Here is a 10,405-nt window from a genome sequence, read left to right as displayed (position 1 = left end):
AACAGAACTTGGCTATAGCTTTCACTTCATTGTTTTTGCTGACAGGAAACTTTTGAGGTAATCTGTAATTACAATCCTGAATGCACTGAACTTCCTGCTGTTTTCTACATTAATTACAAAGGTCTGAAATTTTAGCCATGTTTCCACAGACACAGGTCAAAAGCTGAAGCAATGGAAAGAACAGCACTTTACTGATAACTAGAATGAAACAAGTTCATTCAAGAGAATTGAAAATGAAAGGAAATTTTAAAAAAGGAAACCAGATTAAGGTTGTTAAGCCTGGTGGGCAAACAGACAACAGATTTTTATTTTTACTTTTGTGATTGCCTGGGACGACAAGAATGTAACAGCCTAGAATGGCTGGAGGAACACCAAGATCTCCAGTGCCATCCACTTCCTTCTTATCTAACACGTATTATGAGAATGAAACAAGTATTTTAACAATGGACCAAATGTACACACTGTTAAATTTCACAGCCCTGAAGGACCTCAGAAGTTCTTTTTTAAGTGTTTTGGTTTGTAAAGTAAGCCAAATGGACTTTTGCTACATGGCAGGCTGGATTTGGGTCACGACAACACAGTAAGATGAGGCTCAGAAAACACATTCAGTCATTCATTCATTCATTACCCTTATCCAAACTCGAGTTGCAGGAAGCTGGAGCCAATCCCAGCTGATATTGGGCGAAGGTACACCCTGGACAGGTCTAAAGACTATCACAGGGCTGACACATGGACATTCAATCCTCTCATTCACACCTACAGGCAATTTAAAGTGACCAATTCAACCTAAGCTGCATGTCTTTGGACTGTGGGAGGAAGCCGGAGGACACGGAGAAAACCCACGCAACATAGGAAGAACATGCGAACTACACACAGCAGAGACACATAATGGATTCGAACCCGCGACCCTCTTGCTGCGAGTGCTAACCACTGCACCACTGTGTAGCCCACAGTAAACTCAACTAAAAGCAAACTATGACACTGAATACATTCCTGACGGAATTATTTCAGTCTTAAGGTCAATCTTTTTAACTGTTGCTGTCAGTTTGCATACCATGCAATGGCCATCCTTACTCAAACTTTACTTTAGTGCCTAATACTATAGCAGGAAGTGTTTAACATGCATTTCCCATAGTTTTAGCAGAAGCAAATTAACATTGGCATGAGGAAATTGGCAATGAAATGAAGCAGCTTTTGTTGTTTAGTTGCATAAGCAAAACAAGTCCTTGTGACATAACTTGTCTGATCAGTCAGAGATGCCTTATTTTCCAAGTTGGAGAAAAGATTCAAATGTGTGACAAAACATCTCCTAAAATCTTCAAATATTCTGCAAAAGAAGACATTTGTGAGGAGAGTCACGGAAAAGGAAAGTCAACAAGAAGTGCACACAACGCACTTCATGGCAAGACAGGAGGTCCAAAATGTCTGACTTTGACCGCTTCAAGATGCGGAACAAGATCGTCAAGCATGAGGTGAAGAAGCTGACAGATGCAGCACAGAATAAATCACCTCAGTGATAGCACACAGAAAAATGGAGGGGACCTGTTGAATGCAGAAACGTGACAGTAGCTGATTGTCTGGGTCAAGTGGGACTGGAACAGGTAGAGAGGCCTTATTCTTTCCTGACATCAGGGGACTAGACTGGTCTTTGTGTACTCGGCACCAGGCCTGTAACCAACTGAGGGACCATAGCATATGATGACAGCACATATGAAAGCAAAAATATCTCTCTTTTTTGTGTAACTGTCTCTCACTTTCTCTGAGTTACTCTGGGGCACCGGTCATCCTGTTTCCTGCTCCAGTTCAATGGCCACGTGAGTTCTTCAGGGCAGCACAATAAAAAGGCTACAGAAATGCAAACTGAGGTCTGAAAAGAGGAAGTGCACTCGGGAGGGGGCTGGGTAAATACAGGAAGTGCGCCTGATTTGAGTATCTATGTAGCAAAACAAAAGCGCTCATCCTGTTCTCAGCTGCAGTGCTGACGTACACTTAACATAACTGCTGAGTCTACAACGTCGGAGTCTTTTAGTGTATTAATCACAACACTAGACTCAAGTGCTGAAACAAGTGAACACATTAGGCCTTTTGCACAGCATGGGTGCATTTAATAACATGAATGAACAATTTCCTGGATAAAATGTAGGTGTTCTAGTTGCAGGCTGGCACGCTGGCACTGCTTACTGCATCATTATTATAATAAGCGTCACCTGTGGTTTACCTGCCAGGACATGTCTCACATGTCTACTGCCCCCTCTGGAACCATTACCTCATTCATTTCTCCCTATATAATAAAGACTGGGTTTACTATATAGTGAGATGTACATTTAGACTTATCGTTCATTATCATTTTGTGTTTTATCGAAATTGGGTGTCAATATACCATTCTGAATTACGTATTGTGGTGCTGCAGAGACGTCCCTGCCTACAAATCTCTGCATATTCTTTGTTTGGTACTTACCTTAAAAAAATCATACCATGATATATTTTTTTTAATTAAATGAGAATACTGATGCAAAAATATATATAATTTACTCCATTCCATTCATATCGCAATTGCAATACCTGTAAAAAATAATTCCAATAAGATATTTTTTTCTAAAACGTCCAGCCCTACAGTGGAATCTAATTTCTTAGTTTTTGCAGTAAACAACCAAAATAAGACTTAGAAAACAGACACACACACTAACCCTAACCCACACATACAGAGAGAGAGAGAGAGAGAGAGAGAGAGAGAGAGAGAGAGAGAGAGAGAGAGAGAGAGAGAAGAGAGAGAGAGAGAGAGACTGACATACAAAATTGCAGAAAGTCCCTTAAACTCGGCCTGACCACTAAAAGCCAAAATGATGTAAAACTGGTGAGTTGTTTCTGAATCATAAATCCCAACACTGTGTCATTTAACTCAGGATTTGTAAGAAATCTTTACCACTAAATCCAGGTGATGCAGACAAGAGACCAGATTACATGGCTTGATCCTCAACTGTCAATGCAATAGCCAAATAATTATGGGTCACGGTATCGAAAAACATGCATTTTCACATTTTGCTGGGTTGTTAAAGAATCTTAGTTTGGGATAAATGCCAGACTTTCGCAACCACTGCCCTCCACCATCGCCAGTCTGTTACATAATAAACATGTGAGAAGTTATATTTTGACAAAATGTTATTCTTGTTTTTCAACTTTTCTGTATGCTTTTTCTGCTGAATGCCAGCATATCCCAGCATATTGACACAACATGCTAGTCAACATTAAATCTGCATAAAACAAAGAACATTGACTTTTTCACAGCATACTTAAATTTAACACAAAGAAACAAAACCCTGTTTATTAAGAGTTCCTACTCTTTTTCATTTTTAAGAAAAAAACTTGGTAAATAGTATAAAATATAGAAGAATATTTTTAAACACCTCTCTTTCTGTCTGATTCACAAGCCCACCGACACACACACACAACATAAACATGTCACGTGTCGCGTTTCAGAGTGCACCGGGTTCAGTCTTCCCTGGGAAAGGTGCGTATAAATAAACTAAGGAGTGGTGTCTTAACTGGTTGACTATCACAGGCAAAGAAACAGGTCTGGGAAGAAGAGAAATGCAGAAAGAAAAGTGATGGTGAATACACGAGACATACATAAAAATTTACTGTGTACAAAGGTCAAAAAACAGAGACACATGTGCTGGATAGCAGGCAGAAAGAGAGTGAGGATGCCCTGGAAGAGTGTTTCCACTGAAACTAATCTTTAGTTTGTGATTGAAGATGTGCTGCCAAAGGTACACAAATGACCTTGTTTGTTTAATGAGTGGGCAAGATTTAAAGGACAACTTGGTGCATTTATAGGACAAGCAGTCATGGTGTAACATCAACACGTGTATAAGGAAGTAATGAGGGGGTGAGAGTGAAGGGGTAAATAGAGAGAGAGGAGTACTGGGTGTAAGAGGAGCGTCAGTTTGCTGGTGACGAGGAGTGCATAATATGAAATGTGTGTGAATTTAGGGATATGATGGTAAGCTATGATGTTTGCCTTCATTTGAGCTCTGCATACTGTTACAAACACTATACTGGAGCTTAGTAGAGCTTGGAAATGCTGCTACTTATCCTACATTTCCTTCGAAGTAGTGAGTGGTAGTGAGGGATTTCCCAACATTTGATCTTTGCAGGTTAGTCACACTTTGACGTCAAACTCAATTTTCCAATATAACTGTCAGGATGAGGCTGCCTTAAACCAACAACAAAATGACTGAACTACAGCTAGGGGCTGCGTTGGCCTGGGCAAGCCACTACAGAGTAAAAGATTAAATATAAACCAGGGCACCCAGAGGGCTTATTAAAGTACCGCTCTGTAAAGTTCTCATGACAAAATTTTTACAAGGTATATGCAACCACACAATAAAGCCATGCATACTCACAAGGTATTCCACCTGTTGTGTGCAAGTGCAACAACTTCACTGGTTGAAGCCAACACATTCTTATCACAGCACTCAACGGCCCTTGTTGTCTGATACCATGCACCGGGGCAGCCTTTTGCATTAATTTTGGGCGTGTCAGGGTTTGTATGCCACTTTTCGCCCGTTACATACGTAGTGGCTTTTCAAAATAAACTTCAGTGCTCAGAAAAAACAGTTGACTTAAACCACTTAACTGTGTAAAAGAACAGGGTCTGGCTTAAAAACATCTACTTCCACAATTAACTAATTGACGCAGTTACAAAGGTTTACTCGAAACAACAAAACACTGACTCTTGGTTTCAAACAGGTCACTCTTACCGGTCTTCAAAGTCAAAGTCCAGGGATTGTTTGACGAATCCACCACAGCTATGGGCCACATTAAACGGACCTTTGCTCTCTTTGTATTACATTGCTCTAAGTGTTTAATATTACTGCAAATTAGTTTATACTGGAGTTAATGTAAAGTCTGGTGTATCTCTTACAGACAGGAAAGGGTGCTTTATGCGTTGGTATCAGATGCTGAGGTCCGTGACAACGTCCCCATTCTCCCAGTGCACTGGTCTCAATAAACCAAATAAGGGGCCCAACTGTGGGTATAAAACATGCCTTACGATGCTGAAACCCCAATATTGTTACAGCTCTCTGTCAGGTTGAATAGAGGATAGTTGATGTCTGACAACTTCTGATACTAACTTTTATATTTAAGTAGAGCCCGACAGATATATCGGTTGACAGATATTATCTGCCGATATTGGTCTACCAAAGGCCTCTAGATATCGGTGTATGTGTTGTCCAATATGTGCCGGACTTTTTTCTTTTACACAATATATAATGCAGAATGTTGCTTAGTATGATTTAGAAATGGTGCTAGCTATTAATTTTTGTATTCTTTTTAAATAGTCAGCAACTGACTGAACCGTAATTATGTTTATTTTGCTATTTATTTTATTCCTATTTATTCTTTATTTTATCAGCTATCATTTATAGAGTTGGCTGACAATGTATATAATGTAATGTATCCCATATCGTTGGGCTCTGGTCTTGAATTAAGTTATCTGAATTGTGATATTGTCAAATGTGATATACAAATAAACTCACCAAAACCAGTCTACTGTATGTAACAGACAAGTGATTATTTATTTAATATTTTTTTAGGCAGACGTCTATAGCATTAGGAAAAGCCAAACACTACAGCTTTTGTAGCATCAATGCCATCCCTATATGGGCCTTTAAAATAATACAAACTCAGTGATAAAATTGAAGAACAGAAAAAAACACATTATGTCACAGTAACCTCTTGATTTTCAATCTTGAGGTTGAATATGTTTTAAATCAAAAATGTTTGAAATGACTCCAGAAACTGAACACAGAAAATAACTCTTAAACTATAATTCTTTAGCACATTTGTGCTTGCCGATTTATTTTTACATTTTAATGAAGCCCTCGAATTCAATGATTTATTGCACAACATCGCCCCCTGGTGAAAAATTATGTGAAATGATTTTCTTCTAATTGTATGCACTTAGTATGTGCACCTCGGTACATTTATATTCGGTATGCAGGCTTTGTAACAGTATTAGGTATTTTGCAGGTGTGAAAAAATACCAAGTAGGATGGGTGCTGGTTTAAAGGCATTAAATATTGATTTGATTTAGACTTTTCTTCTGTTCACTCACTTTGCATTTTGTTAATTGATAAAATAAACTATAAACATTTCTATTTTTGAAAGCATTCCTATTTTACAGCATTTTTCACAACTGCGTAAAACTTTTGCACTGTACTGTATGTATTATCAGGATTATGGTAGTGAACTCTAAACCCAAATATTTGATGGAGGAGGCAAGAAACAAGATACATTATTATGAGTATTTAAGTGCATGCAAGAGGTACTTTTACATTACTTGAGTATTCCCTGCTTTATACTTCTACTCAATTGCTTTTTAAGGGATGATGTACCTTTCATTCTTTCTGACATAGTTTAGTTTAGTTAGTTTAGTTTTAGTTTTGTTACTTAATAGATACAGATTTTGCATGCAAAACTCGTACTCGTAATGAGATAAAAATGTAAAAATATTAAAATCACCTACACGAAATTTTAAAACACCTTTGGACCATTTTTTAAATTATTACTTGCTTTATGCTTCTATTCAATCACGTTTTAAGGGGATATGTTGTTCCTTTTATTCTCTTTCTGTAATAGTTAAGTTTACTTTGATATTTCGTAGACACACATGTTGCATGCAAAACTCGTACAATGACATACAATTAAAAAAAAAAAAAAACTAAAAACCACCTACCCGCAATTTAAAAATACCTTTGTGAAACGTCAATACCTATTTTTGTCCCTAGTTTGTCATTGTAAATCATTACAACACTATGCATAGTAACGGTGCCAACCAGTTTTTTTTAACACCCAGCCATCATCTTTCATTAATTTCATCAGCTATGCTAATTAGCAATGGCTAATGCTTACCTAGTTTGAAATTGTTGTCACCGGCAAAAAGTTGACACACGTCTGCTGCCGAAACCCGGGATCGAACCAGGGACCTTTAGATCTTCAGTCTAACGCTCTCCCAACTGAGCTATTTCGGCGCACATACATGTAGCCATGTCCATATATTGTTTTTATAAACTCCAAAATAGCTTATTATTGTTGTTAATGTATGTTTTCTCTACGAGCTAACGCTAACGCCGATCTAGCAAGCCTTGGCAAACGACACACTGCAAAAAATACCGAACGTTAGCTTCGGTAAGCTTAGCTAACAACAAGTAGCCACTCACTAGCAACTCATCTCCCTGGCAACCTACCGAGTGTGGAGACCGCAAAGTTTTCTTATCAAACATGACGCTGGTTTTGAAAGAAAAGGCGATACCGATAAAGACAAAATCATATCTACAAGAAATCAGTAACGCCGATGAAGACTACCAGTGGAGAAATACAAACTCTTACATCTAGCCGTCTTCAGCTAAAGTTGTTCTGCCTAACGGTTGGACACAAGATGGCGCCATTGGAGATCCAAAGACGTTGGTTGGCATATTATTCACTGTGGATCTCTGTCCTCTGAAAATATTGGATTAATGGTAAATCCCATAAGGCTTGTTAAATTCGTAATAAGCTTTTCCTCTTAGTTTTCTTTCAGTCTAGCTTCCATTTTTCATCTTGCTATAGTTGGTATTCTCTTTCAATCTAACTAGCCTTTATCTCAAACCAATCCTAACTAACGAGATTTGCAGTCAAGGATTTTTCTTGTGTTGGAGTGATGTTGAATGTAGGATATCGTCTATGAAATAGCCTACATTGTTTTACCGCATACCGTTTGTTTGGTCCCACATACTAAATCAAAATATTCACTTTAAAGAAACATATTAAACACATTTGTATCATTATTTACACAGTAGCATATGCACTTTTTGATATAGGCGATGTATCAAACTAACTTTTCTGTTAATTCCAGCCACTCCTGAATTCTACTTTTTTTATCATACATAACAGTTAGAGTGCTCCTTGAACACATCAGAACTGTATCGCTCAAACTTCTGAGCATAAGGTAATGGCCTATTGAAAATCTATTAAATATTGGCTAAATTGGGAGGCCTCAACAAGAACTGGGACGAGCAGGAACAGGTAAGCCCTGTATAAGCTCTGCCAGTCTATTGTTCTCTGTTCCCATCCATTACTGAGCTCAGACTCACTACTGGTTGAATTTGCTATAAATCACAAAAGAAAGGGAGACTATAAATACTTACTTGTTGGCTATTCTCTGTGTGTTTTTGGATGACACTCAAACATAAAGATATTTTCACAATATAATGAGCAGGAGCAATATTGTGAGGCCCTACTGGGCCAACAATGGTAGAAAACAGTAAAGCTTTCTAATCATATCATCCTGCACTTTGTTTTTTTTTTCTAATATGGCTCTGCAGTGATGCAGTGCTGTCCCTTTATTAGTCATATGTCCCGCTGCCAGCTTCTGTGCCTCCCTACTCTCTTTCCCTACCTAATCTCCCCTCAATACTGTCTCTCATTCTCTCTTTTCCACCCCTCTCTCTCTCCCTCTCTCTTTCTCTCACGTTTTTGTTCCTCTGTCATCCCCCAAGGTGACTTTCCTTCCTTCACAGACACTGCAGCTGTTCCTCGCTTTGTTCTGGAAGGCCTGAGTGTGGATAAGAGATGAGAGAGATGCAGACCGGCGGAAGAAAGAGAAGGAGAACCAAGGGAGGAAATGAGGGTGTGAAAGAGGAGGGGACTGATGAGATTATCAAGCAGAATGGAGGAATCCATGGTGTTGACTCACTGCATAAATCAGTAAGGCAACAAACAAACACTCACACACACATGCCGCATGAGCGGACAGATTTGTTCGGGTAAAATAAAAAATGAAGTGTCAACATCAAGAGATTGAGCTGCCTCGACAGATGCTTACCTGACTAACAAGTTTCATCTTCATTAGTACTGATGATTAGCACAGTTGTCACATCACAGCGAGGGTTCACTACAGTCAGCATTAAATACTGCAAGTATCTGGGACGGAGATTCTAAATTTAGGGATCAGAGAGATGGGAGTGGAGAGTGGAAACAGACATTGTAAAAATGGAGGGGCAGAGAAAAAGAAGTGACAGATTCGGACAGTTGGGTCCAGAGGAAGAGGGATGGAGGGCTTCCCAAGTGACACTGAGCAGAATGAATCCAAGCAGTCCTTTGTCAAGACTGTAGAAATACAGCTGCATTAGTTAGAGGGTTATTCACACAGTAAAAGAGCCCAGCCCTGTCTCCTAAAAATTACATAACCATGCAACGAAACTGCATTCTCAGTTACTTTTCCATTTTCTACTGGATTACATGTTTGGCCTATCACAAATATGTTTCTAATCAAAGTTTAAGTATGGTTGGTTCAAACAAACATTGTACTGTTGCCGACAAAAATATCAGCCGGCTTTTTTGCTCACTCCTCAATTGCATTAAAACTGAAAAAAACAAAAAAAACAATTCGGTTTGTTTGCTTTTATAATTTACTAGGCTGAAGCACATGGCTTATTTTTGCCAATCCTATACAATGTGTAGTGCGCTGCAGCTACCTCGCCCACCATTTTCACAAGTTTGGTGGTTCCTTCCCTTCCACTACATTGCAAAGATGGGGACCTTTGAAGGTGATAAGTGTCTGGCATTCCACACTTCCTGACACCATTCAGGTACTCAAAGTGAATTGATTTTTACTTTTATTATCAATGTAAATGCACATATAGACTCAAAATAGCAAGTGTAAATACGGAATTACCCAAATAAACACACCACACTAAACCTAACCAAGTAGTTTTGTTTAAATTTACGACATTATCCACGTGTTTAAAACTACAACCGTAATCCAGGAAAAAATATTTTTTTACCTTGAATAGTAATTAAGAATGCCGTTTTTTTTTTTAAGAGAAAGGGTTGAGGTGTAATACAATTATTATATTTCATTCTCCCTCTCCCTCTCCATGTTGTAATTAGATTCTTGTGAATTCTTAAATAGTCTAATGATCACAGACATCATCATATACAAAAAGGTGATTGTTTAGGGTTTTTTTTGTTATTAAGTCTGTAATTACAACATTGGTAAAAAATCTTCCAGGTTGTTAAATTGAAAATGAAAAGCAATTTCTTCTAAATTCTTCCTCTGCATTATACTTTTGTTCTCCTTTTCATCTTCTTTCTGCTGCGAGTCGAAAGGCTCACCAAAAAGGAGGGTTAGGTTTAGGGTTATTTACAGTTTTTTTCTCTCCAATATCTTAAAAAGATAAAGTGCATCTAAACATACATGTATAAAATACATTTTCCTACATGTACAATATCAACATTTAAAAACCGATAACCAGTAAACAACATGAACGGACACTGACATGGATCAATTCTTAGATAGATCATCTTTTTAATACAGATTCTGTTCTGTTCTATACAATAACACGTAATATAAATCTTATAC

The 10,405-nt window shown here is 38.1% G+C and overlaps 1 non-coding gene across 1 annotated transcript; it reads right to left on the bottom strand.

Annotated features, from left to right (window-relative positions):
• Positions 1-6,961: 6,961 nt before the first annotated feature.
• trnaf-gaa (transfer RNA phenylalanine (anticodon GAA)) lies at positions 6,962-7,034 on the bottom strand. The gene has a single exon. It is a non-coding gene; the product is annotated as a tRNA-Phe (tRNA).
• Between the last annotated feature and the right edge of the window lie 3,371 nt (positions 7,035-10,405).

This window comes from Centropristis striata, chromosome 3 (genome assembly GCF_030273125.1).
Source record: "Centropristis striata isolate RG_2023a ecotype Rhode Island chromosome 3, C.striata_1.0, whole genome shotgun sequence".
In the NCBI taxonomy this organism is placed as follows: domain Eukaryota; kingdom Metazoa; phylum Chordata; class Actinopteri; order Perciformes; family Serranidae; genus Centropristis; species Centropristis striata.
The sequence above is the reverse complement of the archived record's forward strand: the minus strand, read 5'-3'. Positions and strand labels throughout refer to the sequence as shown.